Genomic DNA, 27,104 nt, shown 5'->3' with positions numbered 1-27,104 from the left:
CATAGCGAAGCCCATGTGTGAGGCTGATGTTGATGGTATGCTTCCCCACGCCTGCCCCCACCACGTCCTCCCCCTGTCCCCAAGCAGACGAAAGGCTGCTTGGTCCTGCCCTGACACTTTTGGTCTACATCCTTGGCAGACACCAGCCAAGACAGGAAGGGCTGTGAAAGCAGAGGTGCAGATGGCAGTGGCGACAAAGGACCTTCCCTGGACATCCTGCTAGATGAAGAGAGCTCCCAAGGCTATCAAGCCACCAAAGTAAAACAAAAAAGGGAAGAAATTCAAGTAACCCATCCACTGCTTCCTGACTATTTCCGGGACAGGGATACGCCCTCTTCACACTTCAGCGAGGGATCAGTCATGCCTGGTAATTAAGAAAAGCAATGTTTCCACTTGATTCTGGCTAAGTCTTGGAAAGTGACCTGCTTCCAAGTATTGGTCAATTTCCTTCAGATTTTCATATTTCTGAGAATAAAGTTTCTTGTAATATTCATTAAAGATTTTTTGGATTTCTGAGGAGTCTGTTGTTATTTCATCTTTGTCGTTTCTGATCGATGAGATTAGAGATTTTACTCTTTCTTTCCTGATTAGGTTGGCCAAAGGTTTATCTATTTTATTGACCTTTTAGAAAAACCAGCTTTTTGATTTATTGATCTGTTGTATTATTCTTTTGTTTTCAATTTCATTTAATTCTGCTCTAATTTTGGTTATTTCTTTTCTTCTACTGGGTTTGGGGTTGGAATGTTCTTCCTTTTCCAGTTGCTTGAGATGTCCCATTAAGTTGTTAACTTCCTCTCTTTCCGTTCTCTTGAGGAAGGCTCGCAGTGCTATAAATTTCCCTCTTAGAACTGCCTTTGCGGTGTCCCAGAGGTTGTAGCTCAATTCATAATTGCTAAGTCATGGAAGAAGCCCAAGTGCCCATCGATCCACGAATGGATTAATAAATTGTGGTATGTGTACACCATGGAATATTATGCAGCCTTAAAGAAAGATGGAGACTTTACCTCTTTCATGTTTACATGGATGGAGCTGGAACATATTCTTCTTAGTAAAGTATCTCAAGAATGGAAGAAAAAGTACCCAATGTACTCAGCCCTACTATGAAACTAATTTAGAGTTTTCACATGAAAGCTATAACCCAGTTATAACCTAAGAATAGGGGGAAGGGGGAAAGGGGAAAGGGAGGGGAGGGAGGGGGGAGGTGGGTAGAGGGAAGGGGATTGGTGGGATTATACCAGCGGTGCATCTTACAAGGTTATATGTGAAACTTGGTAAATGGTCTGTAAAGCTAGTGAATGATGCCCCATGATCATATCAATGTACACAGCTATGATTTAATAAAAAAAAAAAAGAAAAGAACAAGCCATTAGCACTAAAAATGAATCACCATTTTCCCATGGAAGGATGGGGACTGCTTTAAAACTCCCATTCATTGACAGGTTTGCAGTGGCGGACTAGGAAGACAGGATGAGGGGGGTGGAGGGGCAGCTGCCAGCCCTCCCTGCTGCCTCCCCCCGTCCTGTGTGCTCCTGATGAACCTCAGACCACTGACTTTCAGTGGCTCCCCCTTTGCCCACCAAGGCGTCTATACCAGGTCCCATCCCACTTCTCAAACCCCGAAGCCCTCCACTTGAGTGCATACATTTTAGATTTTACTTCTTTTTTTTTTTTTTTTTTTTAAGGTAATTGCATTCCAGAAAAATTTTAGCCTCCATAAACGGGCACAGAATACTCTTTTTCAACCTGGACTTTGCCTGTTCCTTGTTCCCTTCTTTTGCGCAAGCTTCCTTCTCCTCCACAAACACCGCCTCCTCCCCAGGCTTCCTTCTCTGGGAGTCCTGAACGCCACCTCTGCCTGACCCTCCCTAACGAGGGGGTCTGTCCTGTCTTCCCCTCTCTCTTCTCCGTGTGTGTGTCTCCACACATCTCCTTCTCCAGCTCTCTGTCCTTCCGTGCTCTTGAAACTCCCATCCCATCCCCACCTCCAGCACCTGTAACCCTTGTTTCTGATCTACATCAAGCTAAGTCCTGTGCTGCATTTTCTCAGTGTGAAGCAGCCCCACAAACTGATATTTAACCCGCTGCTACTAAAACCCACCCCTCGTGACCATGCTTTCACCTCAGCCTCCCTACCAGGGACTCCATCACCTAACTGTGACAAGGCAGGAAGCACAGTTTCCTTCTGGGGGACAGGGCGTGTCATCCCACCTCTCTGAAGAGAAGTCTTTTCAGCGAGCAGCTTTCCCTGCCATGTCCCCCATCCTCATGTCCTGGTCAAAACCTATGTTTTGTTACTCATAGTCTGCAGCCATTCATGAATAGTAATCTAGCTGGTAGTTTAATGCCTGCTTGCCTGCACAGACAGAAAGCTCCAAGAAGACAAGACCCGTATCTCTTTTATTCGCTCCTCAGTGTCTGGGACATCAGGAGTAAGCAAGAAATAGTCAGTGAACAGACGAATATATCGCCCCTACACTGGATGATCGCTGCGTGTGCATGGGTATGTCCCACTCACCTTCACTGTCTTAAAAATAGAAGTGATGGAGGATACTTGTCTTCCCCAGCACTTCAGACAGTGCCTGGTTCATAGTAGGTACTCAAAAATATAGTAGTTAGGTCTATTTTTCTACTGGGAAAGTAATTCAAAGCCAGTACTGGTGATTCTATAATATCATGTTTGATTCAAAAGCAGACACATTTAGTCCAACAAATCAATGAATATTAAGCACCCATTCTGCAAAATGCATAGAAGTCTATATCTGGCTATCTTCCTGTCTGTCTGTCTATCTGCCTGGCTGTCTACGATAAGAGGAGTGGTTGCAGAGACAGAGCAGGGTCTGGTTTTGAGTCCCAGCTTTGCCCAAGTGTCTGTGTGACCTTGAGCGCTCAGAACCCTCTGATTATCAGTTTCTTCAGCCCTCAAAATGAGCACAAAATTTTTAGTTTGCAGAGATATTGTGAGGATTGAAAGAAGGGATGTATTTGAAAGCCTTTTGTAAAATGTGAAGTGTAGTAACATGTATAATTATTCTGAGCACATGATGAAAAGGAAAAGGCGATGGAATGAAATGTGGCTGAGAGAGTTTCAGTCCCTTTCCAGGCAGTGAGGTACAGGCTAGGAGCATAGCCTGAGGTCTACACTCTCCAGACCTGTCTGTCCGGACCCCCTGACAAATTTCTAAGCCTCCGAGACATAGGTTCATCATCTTGTCAAATGGGCTCCAAGGCTCCTGGCTTCCTGGAAGGAGCTGGCTTACTAATAAAGAGATTGTCTTAATAATGTGAAGTACCCGGGTGCCATGGTAACGGGCATTACATGATCGGGAGAAGAGGAGCAGCTTTTGATAAGAATAGGGAGCCTGCAGATGGGAAAAGGGGGTGGGGATGCACAGGATGGGGGTGGAGGGAAATGGGAGCATGGAAAGATAGAGTAAGCACCACAGGGAACGCACCACAGGGAACGCGCACACCGTATTGTATTTATTGCCTGCCTCTCAGGGTGGCCTGGGCCCTGGTAGCTGCAGGGTATGTGTCTCTTGAACATTTTTAGATTCTCAGGTGCTATTGCAATTTTGTATCCCCATGTACATAAACTGGTAGCCCCAATCAATGTTTTTGTTCTGTTTTGTTTTGTTTGCAGTTTTTGGCTGGGGCTGGGTTTGAACCTGCCACCTCTAGCATATGGGGCCAGCGCCCTACTCCTTTGAGCCACAGGTACTGCCCAATCAATGGGTTTTTTTAAAGACATAAGCACATGCAAAATCTGTATAAAACCGGGTTGTAATTTCACAGAAGATTTAGAAACACAAGTGTTTTGTATTCACTGATCAATGATTTTAACAAGTTCTCCTGTAACCCTTGTTGAAATTATCCTCTTGAGTCCTACCAATGTGAAGAAGCAGAAAGTTTGTGCAGTGTGAACAGAAGGTCCATACCAGCGCCTGTGTCCAGGCCATCAGACTTCATTACCTCATTAAAAAACTACCTACACGTTTGAGAGCAGGACACACATCTGGAAGGTTATTGATGCAAGGGAACACACGTTCGCTGTAGCACGGAAGGTGCTCATGCCTAATGAGTCCTCTACGTTTCAGACACTGCACTGGGCACTTACCCACATTCACTTATTCTAGGGAGTCCCGTAGCTTGGCTTCTGAACCCAGCTTGCCACCAGCCGGCTGGCAGAGCTTAGAGTTTTCTTTTCTTTTTTTTTTTTTGTAGAGACAGAGTCTCACTGTACCGCCCTCGGGTAGAGTGCCGTGGCGTCACACGGCTCACAGCAACCTCTAACTCTTGGGCTTACGCGATTCTCCTGCCTCAGCCTCCCGAACAGCTGGGACTACAGGCGCCTGCCACAACGCTCGGCTATTTTTTTTGTTGTTGTTGTTGCAGTTTGGCCGGGGCTGGGTTTGAACCCTCTACCCTCGGCATATGGGGCCGGTGCCCTACTCACTGAGCCACAGGCGCCGCCCCGAGCTTAGAGTTTTCTTAAAGAGAAGCACATCTGCACAGACATTTGTTATGATTCTCTTATTAAAAGAGCTTCCCTGTATGTGGTCCCTAAGTTTTAGGGACCTTTGCTTTTGTTTTTACTTCCTGCCATTTCCTCAGATATAACCAAGGTCCTGGGCCACACACAGTAAAAAAGACAGTTTGATTCCTTCTTAGCTTTATATTTTGACTTGCGCTTCTTTGGTAAAATCTTAGTTGCCTCAAATGCAAGTTGAATGTGACTATTCTTCGTGTTTACTGAATAATATAGGTATTTCTATTGCTGCCAGGACTAGAGGTGGGTATAAAACAAAAAAAGAAGACGACGGATTTAGATTAAGACACTGAGAGAGCTTCCTGGCTACCAGGCTGTTGGGCCCGCTGGAAGGGAGTGCCATGGGCGGCTACAAATATTCTTTTTCTATAAATTTGTAAAGAAAAACTAGATTCTTCCTTTATTTCATTAGTATAAGATCAAACATGCCAGCAGGGAAAAAAAGGAACTTCTTACCATTCCTTTCAGTATTTTATGCAAATTTCAAGTAACTCTGCATTTTTCAAAAATATTAAGAATAGAAAGAAATACAGCAGAATTTGAACAAAAATTAAGTCTAAGTTATGCAATTTTGAAGTGATATTTGTTTTCTTCTGCAAAATCTTAATATTTTATAAATTCTCCATGACCACATATGTATTCACAATGAGAAAAATAATTAAAAGATTTTTAAATCTTACATAAAATTATTCTGTAGTCTTCTGATTTTTATTTATTTGTTTATTTTATTTTATTCATTTATTTATTTGCCTTTGGCATATCAAAAGTCACAGCCCATTTCTTCCACACATTTTATTGGAAGGCCAAGGCAGGAAGATTGCTTGAGGTCGGGAGTTCAAGACCAGCCTGAGCAAAAGCAAGACCAAAAATAGAAAAAATTAGCAGGGCATGGTGGTACAAACATGTAGTCTCAGCTACTTGGGAGGCTGAGGCAGAAGGATCACTGAAGCCCAGAGGTTTGAGGTTCCAGCAAGCTGCAATGATGTCACTGCACTCTAGCTGGGGTTACAGAGCAAGATCCTGTCTCAAAAAAAAAAAAAAAAGAAATAAAACAAAAACAGAAACAACCAAAAAACAAATGAAAAACATTTATTTTATAAAGCAAGCAAGTGAAAAACAACCACAAACAAAGATGAATAAAAGTAGTCTGGAATCTTCATTTCCATGAAAATCCATAAGGTGGGAGCCAAATATTATCACCAAAAAGTCAAAAAATCAGTGTCAGCAAGGGTGTAGAGAAAGGGAACTCTTGTATACTACCAACAGGAATGTAGGCTAGTCCAGCCATTATGAAATATGTATGAAGATTTCTAAGCAAATTAAAAATAGAACTATTATATGACCCAGCATTCCCTCTTCTGCACAGATAACCAAAGGAAGTGAAATCACCACCCCATAAAGATATCTACACTCCCTTGTTCATCAAAGCATTATTTGCAATAGCCAAGAAATAGAAACAACCCAACTGCTTTTTGATGGACAAATGGATAAAGAAACTGGTGCAGACATACAATGGAATATTATTCGGCCATAAAAAAAGAAGGACATCTTGCCTTTTGCCACAACATGGCTGAGCCTGGAAGACATGCTGAATGAAATAAGGCAGACACAGAAAGAAAAATATTATATTATCTCACATATTTGGAATCTAAAAAAAAAAAAAAAAAAATCAAATACACAGAGAGAGAGAACAAAATAGTAGTTGTTACCAGGGCAGGGGCTGGAAGCGGGAGGAGACAGGAGAAATGTAGGTCAGAGATACAAAGTAGCCGTTATGTAAGAGGCGCACACCCAGAGACCTAAGAGAACTAGCCGGCAAAGAAGTGTACTGCGCATGGGATTCCTGCTGCATGAGTAGATTTTAGGTGCTCTTACCACAAAAGTAACAACAAAGAAAAATGGGTAACTATGTGAGATGATGGAGTATTAATTTGCTTCACTATAGTAACCCTTTTTTACTGTCTATGTGCATCCCATAACATTACATTGTGTACCATAGACACAATAAAATGTATTAAAAATAAAAAAGGTGGGAGCTCAACACCAGTTTTCTGAGCGTCCCCTGGGCACAGCCACGCAGAGGCCCACTCACCTGAATTACGTTAGACTGTCTCATTGCACTAATGAATTGATCCTTTCAGTGTCCCTCCCCCACACCTCCACCCATTATTTAACTGCCATCTGCTTTCTGCATCTCTTAAAAGTTACTTAAAAGACACATCATCAAGATTCTTGGACCATTAAAGCCTGCCTTGGTCCTCTTCTGTCCTGTTAGTTTTCCATGTATCTTTTTAAAATGTGTGTCTAGTGAATTAGAAGACCTGGGTTCAAGTCCTGACTCGGTTGTTCATAACTGCTCTGACCTTATCCTTTCTCAGCTTTCATGCTCCCATCTATGAAACAGAAATAAGATGAGAAAACATGCAAACATACGTGCCACAGTGATTGATACATGGCAGGTGCTCAGTAAATTTATGGGAAGTCTACAGCTATTTTTTTTTTTAATTATTCCTTTCCCAATTGTGATGGCATCTACAGCTAGTCTTATCTTGAGAAGACAGTTCAACCCTAAAACCAATCCCTGGAGCTAACTACAACATCAACCTAATCCTTTTAATCTTTCCCAAGTGGAACCTTCAGCACTTGACCCCCACAGGTGAGTTGCTAAGGACATCTGACACCGGCATGGCTGTCAGCAGTCTGCAGTGATCTGGGATCAATCTTAACACCGTGCTGGCACTATCTGCTGTGGAGCAGTCGAAAGTTCTCATGAATTTGTATATTCACTAGATTCAATAAAGATGGTTTAATAAACTACCATAGGCCAGCTACTATGCTGGCCCACAACACTGAAAGCAGTTTAAGAAGTAATTCCTGCCCTTCTGGAGTGCAGAGTCTAGTGAACAATTCTGATGTGGAAACCTGTTTTACACTACATGTCTCCTTCACAGCCAATACTTCTTGAAGGGGTTGTCTAATCAACCCTCACCCCCACCTTCATTCATTTGCCCACCTTCTGCTTGCTTCTGACCCACTTTGTCTGGCCTGTACACCTACCCCTCTAGAGGGGTAGGACCACTCTTTCCAAGGTCGTCAAAAATCTGAATAAATGTCTCGGTTATTGCTTTTTTGACGGTGTGGTGGCAAGTGACACTACTGACCATTCCCTTCCTTTCTTGAAGCAAGCTCCCTTGGTCTCCTTGGCACAGTTCTTTCCAGACCCAAGTATTGAGAAGCCTACTAGACATCCACACGTGGAGGCCTCACAACCATCTCACACCTAACATGACCCAACTAAACTCACCATCTTCCCTCCAAATCTATTTTTTTTATGTCCCAGGATCCTCTGTCCCCAATGGCATCCCTATTCACCAAGTTATTCATGCCCAACATCTAACAGTCATCCATGAAACCACCCTCTCCCTTGCTCCTCATCCACCATCTTATCATCTCTGATATATCTGCCTTGTTCTATCAGCTTCTTTCTCCTGGACTTCCGTAAAATCCTTCTAATTTCTTTCCCTGTTTCTACTGTTAAGCCCTCCATTCCAATAGCCACGAAGTAACCAGAACAGTGTTTACAAAACATGAATTTTATCATATTACTCCCATGCTTAAAATCCTTTAATGATTTATCTCTATACTGAGAAATTCTCTTCCTATAACTTGATCTTTGAGGTGCTAAGGACCCAGCTTCTAGCTATTTTTTGTTTGTTTGTTTTTACTCTAACCTCACATGTTCTTGCCTATGGTCACTGTCACAGCTACAAAAGTCTTCTCTCAGTACCTAGAACACTCCACTCTTTCCTGCCCCAGGGCCTTTAAACGTGCTATGCCCTCTGCTTGTTAAACTCTTATTCTCTTACTCTCCCAGCAACTCCAACCCACCTGTCATCTCCTCAGAAAAGCCATCCCCCAAATAAATTCCATTCTAAATTACGTGTCTCAGCTACATGCTCTCATAATGCCCTGTTACTTCTCTTCATGACTCTTATCAAAAATGTATATTTATTCACACTTTATGGGGGCAAGACATGATTGCAGGAGGGACTTTGCCTAACAATTGCAATCAGTGTAACTGGCTTATTGTACCCTCAATGAATCCCCAACAATAAAAAAAAAAAAAAGTGAAAAAAAATGTATATTTATTTATCCTCTACGTATATGACATTTGCATCACTAAGACCATAGTTAGCATGAGGGCAAGGACTTTGTGACCTCAATTGTCTTCCATTTGGGAGTCTTGATAAGAAAACAGGACTGTACACCCTCAAAGAAAATTTGTGCTGGCTTCAGAAATTAACCAATTTACTCTTTCATTCAAGAAATATAAATACACTCTGGGAGGCCAAGACGGGTGGATTGCCTGAGTTAATGGGTTTAAGACGAGCCTGAGCAAGAGCGAGTCTTGGCCCCTAAAAGTAGCCAGGTATTGTGGTAGGCACCTGTAGTCCCAGCTACTTGGGAGGCTGAGGCATGAGGATCGCTTGAGCCCAAGACTTCGAGGTTGCTGTTAGCTATGACCCCATGGCACTCTACCAAGGACGACAAAGTCAGACTCTGTCTCAAAGAAAAAGAAAAGAAAGAAATATAAATAGACTGACAGAGATCACTAGATATTTGAGAAACATCGGCATCACAAAAGCAATAGGTGAATAAAACACTGACCCTACAGAGAACAAAATAGAAGAGAATTTTTTAAATACAGTAGAACCTCTGTATGTTAACCACCCAAGGGACTGTAACTAACTAGTCAATACACGGAGGTAGTCAACATAAGGAACTAGGTCTACTGTACTGATATGCACATGTGGTGCATGTCTGGTCCATGAATGTTAGATCAACTTAAGGAGATGGTCAGTGTAGGGGGGTAGTCAGCTATGGAGGTTCTACCATAACTCAAATTGGTGCACTCAGAGAGATTAAAAAAGATCTTATATCCATCAAACAAAAACTGTGGCAGTAAAAATAAAATATTCAGAGAGCAAGAATGACTTACGGCAAATTAAAGACACAATTGCTATAGAAAAAGGTCAATAGGATGACTAGAAGAGAAAATTAAGGAAATCCTCCAGACCCACAGATCAAAGAGAGAGAGAGATGGAAAATATCAGAGAAAGTCAAGAGGCATAAAAAACCAATCTAGTGATTGAACCATCCATTTCATGACAGTGCTAGAAAATGAGTACGGGGAAAATGGAAGAGGGAAAATAATAAAAGAAAGAATGAAAAGCAGACACATGTCAGGAAAAGTACAAACTGGGTCCACATCCACATCCCAGTTAATGTTTTATAACACCAAGTATTAAAAAAAAGATCCTAAAAGTTTCCAAGGGAGATAAAAATAAAGTTGGTCACCTACGAGGAACAAATATAAGACCATTATCAGTAAAACTATGAACTATGTGCTAGGCTCAGTGCCCATAGCTCAGTGATTAGGGCACCGGGCCACACCAGGGGTGGAGGGTTTGAACCTGACCGGGGCCTGCTAAAAACAATGATAACTACAACAAAAAAATAGCTGGATGTTGCGGTGGGCGCCTATAGTCCCAGCTACTTGGGAGGCTGAGGCAAGAGAATCGCTTAAGCCCAAGAGTTTAAGATTGCTGTGAGGTGTGATGCCACGCACTCTACTAAAGGTGACGTTGTGAGACTCTGTCTCATAAATAAATAAATAAAATTGTGTGCTAGAAGTTCAAAGGAAAAATAATCTTAAATCTAGAATTCTAGCCAAACCATTCAAGGGAGTGGGAGTTTTTAGACATGCGAAGTCCCAGAATGTTAACCGCTTGTATAAAGACTGAAATCATACTCCAGCCAAGCAAAACAGACACCTAGGAGGAAAACACGCGGGCTACACAAAGAGTGAAACATAGTGAATCCTCAAGGGGCAATTCTTCAGAGGGCCTAGAACCTGACCAAGCAAATTAGAAAAGGACAGAGCTCTTCGAGGAAGAATGTCTTCAAGAGTCAAAGGAATTTCCTACAACCAGCAATTAAGGCAAGAAGCTGGATGATCTTATAGAGAAGGTAGAATAATAGCAACTGTTTTGTAAATAAAAAGAAAAAAAAGACAGGAATACCAAGAAAAGTCAACAAAGAGCTGTAAAAGAAAGTCCCAGTACAAATACACAGAAATAAATACAGAGAGATCATGACACTGAGCATGGACAGAATGTATGAAAATGGAACATACCTAACATTGATTTTTGGAGCTTTCTCCCTTGAATGGAGGAGATTTAACGATGTAGAATAGTATTTTTTCTACGGGTGTAGTCACACTACTTGGTTCTGAAGACAATAGTAACGACATAGTCATAATGTAAATATTCCTTGACTCCAACTTATAAAATCAACATATAAACAGAACACAGAGGACTTGGTGATAATTACAGAAAAAAATATAAATACCATCAATCCATACAATGTAATAATGAGAGAACAGGAGGCAGAAGCTGGAATGTGGATGAAGTGTGAATTCCTTATTTACAGTGCAGAATTAGGAAATAAAAACTGCCCGAAGCTGAGATATCGAGAAAGATCATCTCTTAAATTATAAATGTAAATGGGGGCGGCGCCTGTGGCTCAGTGAGTAGGGCGCCGGCCCCATATGCCGAGGGTGGCGGGTTCAAACCCAGCCCCGGCCAAACTGCAACAAAAAAATAGCCGGGCGTTGTGGTGGGTGCCTGTAGTCCCAGCTGCTCGGGAGGCTGAGGCAAGAGAATCGCCTAAGCCCAAGAGCTGGAGGTTGCTGTGAGCCGTGTGACGCCACTGCACTCTACCGAGGGTAGTAAAGTGAGACTCTGTCTCTACAAAAAAAAAAAAAATTATAAATGTAAATGTATTATTTAAAATTACATAGGTAAGCAACAAAAGAACTCGAAAGCAAAATTTTCCTCTCTTATAATGAGAATTATATATAAATATATATAATTATATATTGGTTATATAGGTTAATTATATATATTGGTTATATTGGTTATATTATATATAATTATATATTGGAATATATATATATATATATATATATATATATATATATATATATATATATATATATATATATAAAGTTTGGAAATAACCACCAAACCTAGAAACAAATGTTTGAACACAAGGACGAGGGCAAGAGGGGAAAGGGACCATTTTACTCATTGTTTTATATTGCTCTGTATGGCTCAAGTACTTACAACTCTGCACAAAAATATATATTACTTGAATTAATAAAATAGTGAGTGAAGAATCCACAAACCTAAATAAACAGAAGTCCTGGGCCCACAGACTCAAGCACAGGGCTCTCTGAGAGGTGGCAGGTCTGAACAGAGGAGTCACACTCAGTTACTGGCGCAGCCTCCAGGAGCTCCTCAAAGCTCCCCTAGCTTGGGTGCCCCTCCGGGTATGCCCTTCTTACTTCCAGAACACAAAACATCCTGCAAATCTGACCAGCATTGCTGGAGAATGAGGCTAACGGGTTCCAGTTGGCTGCCAGCTCAAGAGGAGCTAGTCATTTACAGTGGTCTAATCCAGAGACTGAAGCAATGGCGGGATGGGTGAAGCTCATATGACTTAGTGGTCAAAAATCATAGGCTTTAGAATAACCGTCCTTTCCCAAACTGTCACTAACCTCCCTCTTTATAGGAACTGTCTCAGGCAAGGAAAATAATTATACTCATCCTGAGGGTTTTCCTGTGGCTTAAATGAGCTCATTTGTGTTAAGCTCTTAGAACAAAGCACAGGACAAGTGCTGTTTTACTGTGATAAAGAGATGCAGATTGTAGTTCAAGGGGAAGCCTACAGACAGACGACAATGAAAGTGTTGGAGATTCTGTTAGGTGAGGATTCCCTAGAGCATTCCCCTCCATAACTTTAGAGAGACAACTTGATTTTAGCCTATTTTAACTAAAGACCTATTTTGGTAATAACTACTAATGCTGATCTCACTAACAAATGCCAACATTTTGGAGCATAGACTTTATTCTCTTTATTTTACAGAAGAGAAAGTGCAGAGGAATTATTATTTTGAACCATCTGAAAATGCTGTGGTTGAACAAAATTGTTTCACCTACAAACAAATAACAGTTCAGAATAATTTCATTTCAGAGGAAAGTAGCCCGAGCCAGTTCTCAGTAGAGCCAGGTTTCAAGCCTGTGCTCTGATGTATTTCATGCTTCTGAGAACACTCCTGCAGGACACTCCTGTCCACTGGGGACAGGACCATTAACTAAGCCACGTGGGAGAAGATAAGATCCCGGAAAACACGGAAAGTGACTCAAACTTTTTCATGTGGTATAAAAAAGCATTAAAATCATTCTAAACTATTCTAACAGAGCCACAGGGGTGAACCCAGGTTTGTAGGAACTGTTCCTGGTTCAGTTCAATGGAATCTTCTTTTAAAGAAATAAAAATGAACACACATAAAATTGGATATTTTCCACATGACCTCTTCATATGATCTAACAGATCCTTAGTCGCCACCAGTGCCCTCATCAGAACCGGCAAGGCTGTAGTCAGATCTTCAGATGAGTTTTTATGAGCATGAAATGCATCAGAAGCAGAGGGCCAAAGGCATTAGCGGCTGCTATGCACCTGTCTGAGATAAGGACCACATTTAGCACTGCCCCCCTGCAGAGACAGGTGCCCAGCCCCGCCCCTCCCTGCACCCATTCCTGCTGCGGCTGAGGCAATGGGCCCCAGGAGGAACTCCATGGCTTTAATATCCCCTGTATCTCCCTTGATAAGCAGGTGCCTGTTGAAAGGCCCCTTCACCCACCAGTGTGTTCCCTCAGTGTTTCCTTACCCTAACTCCCCTCTTGCCTGCCTGACCTCCCCTTCTCCACACCCCCACCTCTTCTTTTATCACTTCACAATACATTTCTGCTCCCGGAACACTTGAGCACAGACTCAGGCTTCCTCTTCTTATTACTTTCAGAAAATTCTGTAGGTGGAAAGAAATTTAATCGGTAATAATAATGCTTTCTATTTTTAGAGCTTCTGCCTTCTGAGCAACCCGAAGAATGCCACAGCTATCACAGAATCAGTGAAAGAGTTGAAAGGATCTTCTAAAGGTTTCTAGGAAAGTCTCTTGCACTGAGGCAGAACTTTCCTAAAACCTACTTGGGGTAGGCTGTGGCCGCTCTTAATCTGATCCTGGACTCACTCTCAGCTCCATGCCTGATGATCCCAACCTCCAGAATCTCTCCCCATCTCCAGCCATTCTTTTCATCCTCTGGTCTAATTCCTCTCTCCCCGAATGGGTGCAACAGACCATAATGCTCTCCCAGCCATTAGCGTCTCCTTTGATAACTATTTCCTACCAATGCAGTGATCTTTTGAAAACAGGGCTCTAAGCAGACTTGGAATGCAAGGTTAGATGTGCAAAGAGTTACGGGGACACAAGTGAGGCTAGGGATTAAGGGAAAGTGTCACAAATTGGGATTCAGACCACACATAGGAGGTCACCAAATAGAGTGGCAAGAAGCAGATTTGTCTGCAAAGCTTCAGGTTCTAAAGGACACAGTTGATGGGGCACAGTCATGAAGTGTGGAAGGAGTGGGGAGGGAGGCAGAGAGGAGCCAGTGGAGGGGAAGGTGGGGTCCGATGGTAACCAGGCCTCTTCCTAATGGCAGTGGGATAGGGGGGTGCCAGGAGGCACAGTGGGGGCCTCGGGCAGAGTTCATTTGAAGCAGCCTGAGCCCAGGAAGAAGAAACATGTATCAGAAAGGAGAGCACTAAAGGAAAACACAGCAAGGCCACCTTCTCACCCATTATCTGGGCTCCAAATTCCTTGAACTGTCCACCCCCCACTTCCCTCCACACAGCCACTTGTATACTTTTGTAGTGTAAATAATCCTAGTCACCATTGCAGTTTCTAAACCACCAGCAGTCGACTCTCAGACTTGGAGATAAAAGCTGGTTTCTGATCTGCTCCTCTGTGTTTGGGCTCCCTGCTGTGCCACTGCTTCTTCAGCTGAAATGCAGGAAAGACACTTCCTCCTGGAGTGCCTCTGAGAATCCCGGGCAGCTCTTGCTCATAGACCAGGCTCAGTCAATGCAATTTTCATGTAAACTTTGTTTTTGTTTTCTTTCAGATCCTGCTTACATTCCCCATGAGTACCACGCCCCCAAACTTTCAAGGAGAAAGCTGTCTTTCACAGGCAATGGACGTGTGTAGACTCTGGTTAATGGCACTGCTGACACTGCTCCAGAGGGCTTTGCTAGGATTTTTCCAGCCTGCAGCTGGGAAGAAGAGGCTAACACTTACATAGAAGGCTGGGCTAGTGCGGAAGCCTGGGACTGTGGGTGCACGGGTGCGTGTGTGCACGCCTGCGCATATTTGTATGTCGGTATGGCCGAGGGTGAACGGAGGAGGGAGAGGAATGGAAAAAGCCAGTAAATACAAAGAAGTGGAGAAACATTCAGCTGTGCAAGAAGGTTTAAGTAGATGAGAGGGAGGGGACCTGGGAGGGCACATGAGGAGGGCAATGAAAACTACAGCACTCTATGGAATCTCCCAGTCCTACCACTCAGGCCCCAGGGAGTCCACCCTTAGTGCACACCTCCAAGCTGGAGAAATTCTCCAGGGCCTGGAGCTGGGGGTGGTGTGGAAGGAGGGACAACTTCAGGATTCCATGATCTGCCAGCAGTTTCTAGGGCTTCTTCCCAGGACAGCCTCTCCGAACACATGCTTTTCCGTGACATCACTGTCAGTGACCTTTGGGGGCCAGCAGGGTGGAGTCCGAGAGGAAGGGACAGACCACAATTCTTTGGCCATCACAAAGGTTAGGATTGTGAGCTGCCCAGAGCTGGAGAGCAGCCTCAATGTGGACAATGTCCCGCTGGATTGGGAATGGCTTCCCTGCCCCAGGATATTGCAGGACTACAGTGGACCTGTTGTTTTGCTTTTTTCTATATTAAAAAGCACATTGTTAAGCACAGAGGCTGAATGTGTGTGCGAGTATGTGTGTGTGTGAAAGTATAAGGAGTCCCGGAAAATTAAATCTTGCTTTTGGAACAAGTGATGATGATGTGGAGAGGAAAACTTAGATCCCAGCCAGCAGAGAGAAGTGAGTTTCTGCTTTTCAGAAGCTTGGGGGTGGGGGTGGGGGGGCAGGAAGGGAGAAAGGAGAGGAGGAGGGGAAGGCCCCTGCTGATATTTCAAGGAGAACACCAAATAGCATTGGGAGAGATCAATATCCAATGAGCCCAAAGCTGATTGCAGCTGAGCACACGCAGCCGAGCACCCTGTGTTCACTTAAAGTAATAGCCTTAAACACTGGAAGGAAATAACTCATCACCTTATTGATTTGGGATTTCAACCACTTCCCCCCCAACATACTACACACATACTACACATGTGAATAGCACAACAACTCACATGTGTTATTAAATTTTGGTTTTGCTTTGCCTCTTAAAAACAAACAAACAAAAAAAAAACTAATGTAACCGGCACACAAGGCTCTGACAGCTTGGAAAATGAACAAAATGATGTCTGTTGGTCTATTTTGCACAGGCGTGCTAATCGCGCAGGGTGTCACATGCCCAAGTTTAAGAGTGGCCAGTATCACCTCCCTGGGAATCCCCTCCTCTGAAAGTAAAGAGCCCCAGGTGCTCACTTGGCCTAAATTGTTGGTAGAAAGAAACAATTGAGAAATCTGATCACTTTGCCAGCCTCCTCCACCCACCATTTCCTGCTGCTGTCACTGTTGCTCCTGACACATGGGGCTGTAGATGAAAGCACACTGTTCCACAGAGATTGATGTCTCATGCCTTCAGGACCAGGTCGCCCAGAACCCTACTCCCCGGCAGGATCCCCTGAGGGGGACAGTCCTGCTGCCTGCGTATCCACCCTCTTGCTCTTCTGCCTGCACATGTGAGCACTCGTTGGCCAAACCCAGGTCCTCACCCTGGGAGGGGTTTTCAAAGACAGCCTGGAGCAGCCTTCCCTGGAGACCTTCCAAGGTCTGACCTCCCACAAACAGACCTCAGCTGAGACCATCAGGACCCCCACCCAAGCATCCTATCCCATGGATGTGCAAAAACATCAACAGGAACCAGAAAGTGCCCCAGACACTAGCTAACCCCATGTCACACTGCCAGCCTGGAGAATGTTGCCTTGGAGGGGAGGTCAGGTGGGCGCGAGACCTCAGAAGGTGCGTGTAGAAAGGTGGTTCTTTATGTCGTCCCATTGTCATCTCCAGCCAAGCTGCCCCTCTGCCAATATCTGGCCACAGAGAAGTCCCATGTGTCTGCCTCTGCCTGGAATGTCCCACGTCCCAGGAGCCCCACAGTCATGGGCCAACTGGGACCGCCAGTGACCGTGAATTCCACTCCTTAGCTTGTCTGTGTCCTGTATTGTCAAACTCTTCCTCTCAACTATCTCTTCTCCATCAGCTCAAACCTTTCCCAAGCTTAAATTTTAAAAGTCTCTGGATCCAACATTTCCCTCTCCAGTCTCCTCCACCCCCCTTCCCTCCTCTTCCTGCCTTTGCCTTTTCTCTCTATACTGTTCTGTCCTTACCTGCTTTTCTTCTCTCAAATAACAATCACAACACGCACACACACACACTATCTCGAAATCCCCCCCAAAGACCACCAGGGAGCCGAGTCCGATGCAAAAGCAAAAAGGCCTTTTATTGCAAATTCGAACTTGGGCTCCCAGGGACTCCGCTACAACGGATCCAAGCCAGGAGCCCCGAGCTCTGTAACAGGGGTGTTTTTATAATATAGCACAGCAAAGTAGGCGTATACAAGTTAAATAAAGGAACCGCTTCTGGATTGGCTGCCACTGGTCCTGCCATATGGCCCACTCCAGAAGGCAGTTTCTGATCGGACGCCAATGACTCAAGGTGGAAAACCTGCGAATCACGGTGACTCATCGGTTTTGAACAAAAGGGCTGACAGAAGCCAAAATGGCTGAACCCTTAAGATGGCGTCGGTCTGGTTCTCTCAACACACACACACACAAAACTTCATTGCCCTGTGCAGTACACTGGGTGGGAAAGGTCACAGCTCTATACCTTCCTTGGTGATCATGTGGCAGCATACAGGACCATACCAAGGAAGACTCCAGGTATGGCACAGCCTGGTTATGTAGGCCCTGGCAGGCCAGCTGGGCAGCAGGAAGCTGGGCAAGACCAAGCTGTTCTTGCCAGAAATGCCCGTGCACCCACAGCTCTCCCAGTGGTCAGTTGAGAACAACCCAGATTTGTCCCCATGGCCTGGGATTGCAGGTATCCAGCTGCGGAGACAGAGGACACCCAAACCCAGTAGTGAGGTATAAGAAGGACTGTCTGTTCTGCTGCTTCAGAAGAAAAGGACACCAGCACCTGCCCCTGCTCCAGCCCCACGGTCAATCTGCCTCTTTAGGAAAGAAAAGTCTTTAAGTCGTAGGAGCTGCTTTGGGACATGTGCTCTCTCCACGCTGCATGTGGCCATAGGCACATTCTGAGTGGTTTCCAGGACAATGTTCTATGTACTGAGGACAGGGGAAGAAGTGACCAAATACTATTGAACACCTGCCTAGTGCACACTGAGCTAGGAGTTACAGAAACAGTGAGGAAGGAGAGAGGCGTGTTCCCTGTCCTCACAGAGTCCACGTTCTGATAGGGACACAGGCAATACATAGGCCCACAGATAGAATAAGTACGGATTGTGAGAAGTGCCAGGATGAAAATTAACTACACAGGAGGTGAGGAAGTCTTCCCTGAGAAGGTGACATCTGAGCTGAGACCTGAACAATGGAGCCGGGGACACAGTACAGGATGGAATTGAAAGTCATGCTCACTACAGCCCTATAAGGCCTGTGTTGTTATTATCTGCAATGTACTGTCCCGAATCAAGGCTCTGAGAGATGAGGAAACATTCCCAGCAGCAGGGTTCAAACCAATGTGATCAGAGGCCTGGCTTTCTTTGTCACCTTCCCTTGCTTGGGGAATCAACACCTCCATTCTGAATACTAACAAGCACCTGAGAGAAATCCGGGTATACAGATTTCAGCTGACCCTTCTCTGAGACCAGTGTCCAGTGCTAGCAAAGTGTAGGTATCAAGTGCCTAGCATACGCCTACGGCAGGGCAGCCTGATCTCTTTTCTCCATGTTCTTGGGAAACAAGCTATGGGCATAAGCAGGCACTCAGAGAGGGAGTGTGAAAAGGAAAAAATGAGAGATGGTCAGAGGTCAAAGTCATTGTGTGAGGTGGTCCTGCAAGGATGGGCCAGTCTGGCCAGGTGGAGAGGAGGGCTGCAGGTTCATGAGTGCAGGCAGGGGGCCTCCCCTTCCAGAAGGGGCTGAGGGCTGTAGGAGGTCAATCAAGTATGGCCTCCCTTCCGTAGCCTGCCACAACCAGGAGAAAGCAGAAGAACAGATCCAACTCTCTAGCATGGTCCAGCCTTCAGAGTTTCCTGACTGTCTAGCTCGTGGGTCCCAAGTACTGCACGAGGTATTATGAGAATGTTCAAAGAACACAGAATCATGATCTCAGCCCTGCAGAACTCCAACACCTCCTCAAGGAGACATGCTCCTGCTTAGGAAATAAATGAACAGCACTTGTGCCCAGCACCTGGTGGCATGGCCAGGGAACCCGGGGGGAGGGAGGCTTCCTCAGAGCAGAGAGGTGGCAAAGAGGTCATTTCAGCTGGGGGATGTGCTACATCCCCAGAGAAAGGCTGGTTGCAGAAAGGGCAGCAAGAGCCTAATGGATGGGGAAGACCGAGAAGATTCGGGGCCCAAAATGAGAGTGACTCCCTGAAGGCTCCCATCCCAGCAGGAAAACAGCACTTTTGAAATTGTCGCAGCAATGCCTTGCATGCACGTGAAGTTTTGATCCGTGTCTCAGCTCACCCCCAGACATCGTCTCACTTGCTTCTCACTGCCACCCCGTGAGGGACAAAGTTACATTGCCTTTTGTAACTGAGGAGACGAATGGGAGAAGTTAAATGAGTTGCCCAAAGTCACACCTGTAAGGGACCCGCTCCTCTGCTCTGTGGAAGGGAGCACAGCGCAGGTCCTGCAGAAGCCAGGCAGATCTGAGTCCCGGTGCCACTCGTACCACTGGTTACTATGTAATAAACCTGGGCAGGTTATCATCCTCTCTGAGGCTCAGTTTTCTCATTTTTAAATAGAAACACAGGTCTGATTGTGAGGTGGGAAATACTGACAACTCCTGGCACAGGGCAGCATCCTGCAAACACTGGTTTCCTTCCTCTGTTTCTGCTGCTGCCCATCTGGGTCCTGAACCAACCAAGCAGTTGACCCACCTGCCCCACCACATCCCAGTGGGGCCAACACAGCTCTGGGGCAAGTGATTCGCCCTCACGACCAAGCACTGCTGACCCTGCTTTTGGCAAAGCTAAGCCCCTCTGAGCTATGTGCAGGTCTTGCCAGGGGAGGTCACCCACCCACCCAGTGTGTCCCCTTGAGAAGATGCCTCTGGGGGAGACAGGGCAGAGCCAGCCAGAGGGGTGACCGGGAGCCGCAGAACACGCACAACTCTTTCTTTCTTGACAGAGCGGGCCGATTGCGTGTGCACATGCGTGTTTTTTCTGAAACAAACAAAACAGGATTTAAAATAACAGCCCCCACACAAATGACTTCTTAGAAATCTCACCCTTGACTTATCACTTGGAATAAAAGCAATTTTTTATCCTGGCAAAGCTCTTTATTCTTTTGGGAACATTTTCATATACATTATTTCACTTGATCCCCAGAACACGGAAAGCGAGACAGCACAGGCTTAACTGTTCTCTTGGAGCAGATGAACACTCCGTGGCTTAATGACTGGGGTGAGGGAGACCCAGAGCTCCCACCCTCCTGCCCATGGCACTCTCCCTCTTCTAAAGGCTCAATTTAGAGTGCAGAATCCATTTGTTAGCAAGTTCAGCTCTGACTTTTCAAAATCCTCCCCATCCCACTCAGCTACTGCAGAATCAGAGATGCCCACTGAGGCCGGTGCAGCTGGGGGAGGGGCGGAATGATGTTAGCAGCTTTGAAAAGGGACAGCCAGCCCTGGGCACATCCCGCAGGTATGCTGAACTCTCCACTCAGCAGAGACAGAGGGTCCTAAGCCACCTTCTCCCCGGAGCCCTTCCTGACTGCTCCAAACACCTGTGCAACCCCCTCTCAACCCGGGACCCTCAGGGAAGCAGAGGACACAGTTGGGGGACTCAACTTGAGCTTGAGGATCCAGGCAAGTCAGTTCATTCCTAGAACCTAACCAAGACATCCCACAGGGAAGCTGACTACCAACCCAGGCCATGGACTGACTCCTGTATGTTGTAGACCCACCCCATCCAGCAGCACAGAGGGGCCGAGGAAACGAACAGCCAAGTGTTCTGGGCACTTGGGACATGTCAGTGAACAGGCCTGACAAAGTCCCCTGTCTTCATTTGGCCCATATTCAGTGGGACAGAAAACAGAAAAGGAACACAATAAAGAAATTTAAAGGTCTGTTACATGGTAAGTGCTAAGTGAGAAAGAGGTAGAGGAGAGTGGAGAGGGAGCACACGGGGGCAGGGGGAGGTGTGCAGGTGAGTGTTTTAAACAGGACTCTCATGAGCTCCGTTGAGAGCTTGACATTTGAGCAAAAATGTGAAGGAATGAGGGAGTCAGCCTGTGGATATACAGAGGAAAAGCTTTCCACGCAGGGGAGACAGTGGAGCAGAGGCCCTAAGGAACGGTGAGGAGGCCAGTGTGGCTGGAACAGAGAGCCCCAGGGGGGCAGAAGGTAAAGACAGAGAGGGAACAGACACTGGTCACATGGGGTCTTGTAGGACGTTGCAAGCCATGAATAGGATTTCAAGCAGAGGACTAAAAAGATGGACTTTCAGTGGAAGCTGCTGGCTGCCCCACTGCCACCAGGCTATGTGATGGGTGGCAAGGGTGAAGGCAGACAGACTGGCTAAGAGGTTGCAACATCATCCAGGGAAGGGATGATGAAGTCTGGACTCAAGGGCCAGCCACGCTGGTGGTGGGAAGTGGTCGGTTCTGGCTATATTCTAAGGCTGGAGCCAACAACATTTCCTGAAAAGTGGTTTGGGGGTAGGTGGGTGGGAGAAGAAGAGAGGATTCAAGTTAACTCTAAGGAGTGGCCTTAGCCATGGAAAGAGGGAGCTCCATCCACTGATAAGGAGGGCAGAGGGCGCAGAAGTTGGAGATGAGGCGCTCGGGTGGACGTTTGGCTCAGATGGCCGTGGGATGACCCAGTGGATCACCTGCTGAGGTGGCAAGCTGCTCAGACCAGCTGCCTCATCCCTGCTGATAACTGTGGGGCCACAAAGGCAATGACCACTTCCACTGCCCAGGACCCAGAGTGATGGCCCACAAGGGATGCTAACCCACCAGCCTCATTTTGTGATCCCTGGTTACCCAGCTGTCCAGGCCTTACCCCATGGGCCGCTGTCTATCCCTGAGGCAGCTCTGAAGGCTCAGGCTGGTGGCATAAAAACTCTTCTCAGATCAATCCAATGATGTCTGGGAAGTCTCTGGGCCTGGTCAAGTTCTTAATCTACTCCTTGGATCCAACGCATGACCAGTGAAACCTCATCCAGGCCTTATGGCAATAAATACGTCAGACTCCGCCAACACTAATTGAGCACCTACTGCATGCCAAACACTTTTACTTATATTTTCCATTTGATTCTCATCACCAACTATAGATATTATTATCCCCTTTTGAAGATGAGGCAACTAAGACTCAGAGATATCCAAACTTGCCAAATTTCACAGAACTAGTAAGTATAGGTATTAGTATTTGGACCAGTCTGTTGATTCCAGAAACAATATTTTATCTGTACAGCTGGGTGGTCATTCAAAGCCCATTGCAAGTCTGGGTGATCATCCCTTGCCTAAAGCCCCCTAACATTACTCAGTGCATCCTGAGGACCGAGTGGACACCTAGAAGTCTAGTGTCACCTTCTTTTCTTCTTTCTTTGGCTTCTTTTCCTTTGTCTCCTCCTCCCCATGTTCCTGCTTCTCATTTCCAGCTTTCACCATGTTGTCCCTTCCCTACCCAGAGCCCCTAACCCTGAGCCAGCAGCTCTGGACACGGGCCTCTGTAGCTCGCCTGGGATCCAGGGCGAGGGCTCAGGCATCTTGTTTCAATCAGCTCCTCTTCACCCTGTTGGTGAGTGAGGAATTCCCACCCTAGGTTATGGGATGACAGAACAAGGGACACCCCGCCCTGGACAGGTGAGATCGCCAGTTTACGGCCATTCCAGGAAAAGAGTTCCAAAATTTCCTTGAAGGTGGCCTAGGAGCTGGTGTCGGTGCATAGCTTCCCCAGGGGAGTGCTTCGAAGGCGACCGTAGTGCTATTAAGCAATGAGGTATGTTGCCCTGAAACCGTCCAAGGGGAAGGGCAAGTCCTGGAGCAAGAAGACCCGTTTTCTTTTTTTTTTTTTTTTTGGCCGGGGCTGGGTTTGAACCCACCACCTTTGGCATATGGGACCGGTGCTCTACCCCTTTGAGCCACAGGCGCCGCCCCAGGAAGACCCGTTTTCAGTGATCACTCCTCTACTTACGAGCAGAGACACTAAGTAACTCAACAGGTCCTTTAATGTCTCCAAGTCTTCATTTCTTCATCTGTTGAGTGGAGGAAACAATTAAATCTACCTCTCAGATTCGCTTTAAGGATGAAATATGAGCTTATGTCTTAAAACAGTGGTTCTCTAATGCCGTGGCCCTTTAATACAATTCCTGTGGGTCGTGACCCACGGTTTGAGAACCGCTGTCTTAAAACCTTAAGAAACTCTTCTTTCCCTTTTATAGTGTTCCAAAAAGTTGTCCTACAGGAAAATAAATTATCCCTTTAATTCAGGCAGTGTATAAAGCTGCAGGTTTCTCAAAAGTCACTTTCAGCTACTAAAAGAAGTGCGATTATTAGGCCACTGTATTGAAATTTTCCAGAATGTCCAACCAATTTGCTAGCATCTATTACATGTACTTATCAGGAGGAAGAAGACTTTTCTATTTTTTTTTAAATAAAGCTCAACAATTAATCCTTTCTGTTCATAGATTTTCACTATTCCCCAAAGATGATAGGGATTTTCATGTCTCAGAGCATTGGATTAAGTTGTTCCCTCTTTCTAGAACAGATCTGTCCAATAGAAATTTCTTTCTTTCCTTCCTTCCTTCCTTCCTTCCTTCCTTCCTTCCTTCCTTCCTTCCTTCTTTCTTTCTTTCTTTCTTTCTTTCTTTCTGTCTGTATTTATTTTTCGCCCTGGAGAGCTTGGTCAAGCACATATCCAATAGAAATTTTTCTGCAGCAATGGAGATGTTCCATATCTGTGGCTGTGTTGTCCAAGGTGACAGTGAGACCATTGAGCAATTGAACCAAATCAATTGAAAAGTTAAATTTTTTACTTTACTTAATTTGAATTAATTTAAATCTAAATAGCCACGTGTGGCTAGTGCTACCACATTGGATAGCTTAGCTCTCCCCTGCATCTAGCCAAACTCACAGCATCCTGCAAGGCCTCATTCTAACACGTCTACGCTTCCCTCTCTTCATGCTAAGGGACAGACCGGCCTCAGTACCGCCACGGCCCTTTGTACATGCTTCTGACATCTCAGTGTATAGGAATGATCTAGTTGCATTCCCACTCCCCAGTAGACTGAGCCTCTTGCAGGCAAGGACTGTGACTTTCTCACCTCTGCAGTGCCTGCACTTAGCAAAATGTCTAGCATGTGGCAGGTGCTTATTTATTGAATGAATGAGCACAAATTTCACATTGGTACCCAACCTTTAATTCAATTCCTATGTCTACTACGTGACGAGGAGTATAATAAAGGTAAGAGAAGGGAAATCGAGATCTATTCTACCTTCTCACTGCCCCTCTCTTCTGATGGCAGAAAGTGGGCAAGAGAGACAGCAAGATTAGGATGAGGTCAGAGCCCACTGACCCTATCTGATCAGCTATAGGCATTTACGTCAATGAAATTTCAGGGACTTCAATACCTGAGCGAGTATTTAAGAAGGTATAATTCTAACCACAAAGCCACAAGAGAGAAAAAATATTTTTAAAAGCAGATAAACATGATAAAATCATATTTAGTTAATAAGGCGGTACATTTTACTTTGGCATTTATGTCTATGACAACTACCTTTATATGTTACCTGCTTTATAGGTTAGTACCAAGAAAAGTCATACTTGTTTTATCTTTTTAAGTAAACTATCCCTGTGGCTAAGCTCAATGGTTCAAATGGCATCACCAAAGTAACTGGTAACATCTATACTTTGATTCAAGGATGAGGTAATTAAGAGAACTTCCCAAGTTTCTTTAAAGCTAACAATAGCCCCAAATCTCTCAGAAATACTATGTTTTCTTCAAAAAGTATGTTGAGCATTACTATGTGTGAAGTGTTGGCCCTGGAGAATACCGTAGGGTCCCTGCATGAGAAACTTGTCATCTAGACATAGGAAACACTCTAGTTACCACCAGGAAAGTGACCCTGCCATAAGAAAGAAACTCAGTCCTCTGAGAGCATAGAAGAGGCTTCAATAGTAGCCTGGTATTTGCTTTGGTAAATACTAATTTTATGAGAGCTCAGACATTGACTGAGAAAGACCCAGTGCTGCAGATACTTGAAGGCCCCCAGGAGGACGAGGATGGGAAAGGATGGTGGGGGGAGTGATTTGGGAAATGAGAAAGAAAGAGAGAAAGAGAAAGAGAAGGGAGCTTGGGGCAGGCCCCGGTGCCTCTGGCTGCAGTCATTTCCTGAGTTCCTCCCCGTGGCTGGGTATGGAGCTGTGGATGAGTCACTGGTGGGAGGGGTGTCACCAGAAGAAAGCAGAAAAACCGCAGAGGAGGGGAACCCCCTTCAGTGCCCTGGGGTGTGGCTCTGGCATTCCCACAGCTTCACACAGCACAGGCTTCAGTGCTCAGAAGCCATTTTATGGGGCGGTTTTAAGAATCCCCCCAAACCCTTGGGCTCCCCCAGGGCATGGGGGAGCGGGTACTTAAGCTTCCTTGTTCATAAACCAAAGCGACCATAGGTGAAGAATCTCTGCAAGGGAAGGAGCATTCATTTGTCTAAATCAGGGGCTTGCAACCAGTGAAAGATCTTAGTGTGCCATGAAAACTTTTAAAGATCATTAATTAAATTATTTTCAGGCTCAGCGCCTGTGGCTCAAGCGGCTAAGGCGCCAGCCATATACACCTGAGCTGGTGGGTTCGAATCCAGCCTGAGCCTGCAAACAACAATGACGGCTGCAACCAAAAAATAGCCAGGCATTGTGGCGGGCGCCTGTAGTCCCAGCTACTTGGGAGGTGGAGGCGAGAGAATCGCTTGAGCCCAGGAGTTGGAGGTTGCTGTGAGCTGTGATGCCACAGCACTCTACCCAGGGCGACAGCTTGAGGCTCTGTCTCAAAAAAAAAACTTCTTTTTTTTTTTCAAAAGAAGTTCCAAGCACAGGGTGGTGCCTGTGGCTCAATGGGTAAGACGCCAGCCCAATATACCAAGGGTGGTGGGTTCAAACCCGGCCCTGGCCAAACTGCAACAAAAAATAGCTGGGCATTGTGGGGGGCACCTGTAGTCCCAGCTACTTTGGAGGCTGAGGCAAGAGAATCGCCTAAGCCCAGGGGCTGGAGGTTGCTGTCAGCTGTGACGCCACAGCACTCTACTGAGGGTGATAAAGAAAAAAAGAAGAAGTTCCAAGCACAATAAGCATGTTCTTTTTTTACTTTTTTTTTTTTTTTGATCAACATAATTTAAGTGTGCCTTGGAAGTTTAACTATAGGTTCAAGTGTGCCATGAGATAAAAAAGGTTGAAAAACACTGGTCTAAATGGAAATATTAGGTTGAATCTTCCTCCCAGAAAGAGGGCAGGAAGGGAGGGGAGGGGAAGGCAGAGGCCTGGCCTCGAACATGGAACCTCCTGGGTTTTCATGTGGGAGTCAGACTGCAAAGACCCCCGTGGCTGCTGCTGTAGGTTCAGTGAGTTCCTGGGCATCATGGGCTGAATTGTGCCTCCCACCAACATTCCTACACTGAGGTCTCAACACCAGGTGCCTCAGAAGGTGGCTGCGGAGACAGGGCCTTTAAAGAGGGAGCTAAGTGACAGCGAGGCTGTTGGAGTGGGCCCTAATCCAGCCGACTCGGGCTTTTACACACAGGAGGACAGGACTCACAGAGAGGCACCAAGGACGCCAGTGCACAGAGGAATGATCCTGTGAAGGGCCAGCAAGAGGGAGGCTGTCCCCAGCCAAACAGAGAGGCCGCAGCGGACACCAAGCCCACAGGAACCATTGGTTTCCAGTTAGGGGCTGTGGGCCCCAGGGTGGAAGCCCAGGCCCTCTGGCTCCTCCATCACACCCCAGCGGTCTTCCCTTTGGGGGCTGTCAAAGACTAGAGCTGTTAAGGACCACATGCCTCTCTCCCTTTTGAGAGTCAGCTCCATCCTCCCAGAAACACAGTCGCTGGTGTGTGTAAATCCTATGACACAAAAAGGAAAAATATCTATTAAATCCTAATCTACCTCCTGACCTTTCGAGCCAAATCCTTAATTGAGTACCTGTTACCATTCAGTAGCTAGTTAAGGGGCATAAACAACCCCAAAGGCATTACA

The sequence above is a fragment of the Nycticebus coucang genome, chromosome 10 (assembly GCF_027406575.1).
Source record: "Nycticebus coucang isolate mNycCou1 chromosome 10, mNycCou1.pri, whole genome shotgun sequence".
In the NCBI taxonomy this organism is placed as follows: Eukaryota; Metazoa; Chordata; class Mammalia; order Primates; family Lorisidae; genus Nycticebus; species Nycticebus coucang.
The sequence above is the reverse complement of the archived record's forward strand: the minus strand, read 5'-3'. Positions refer to the sequence as shown.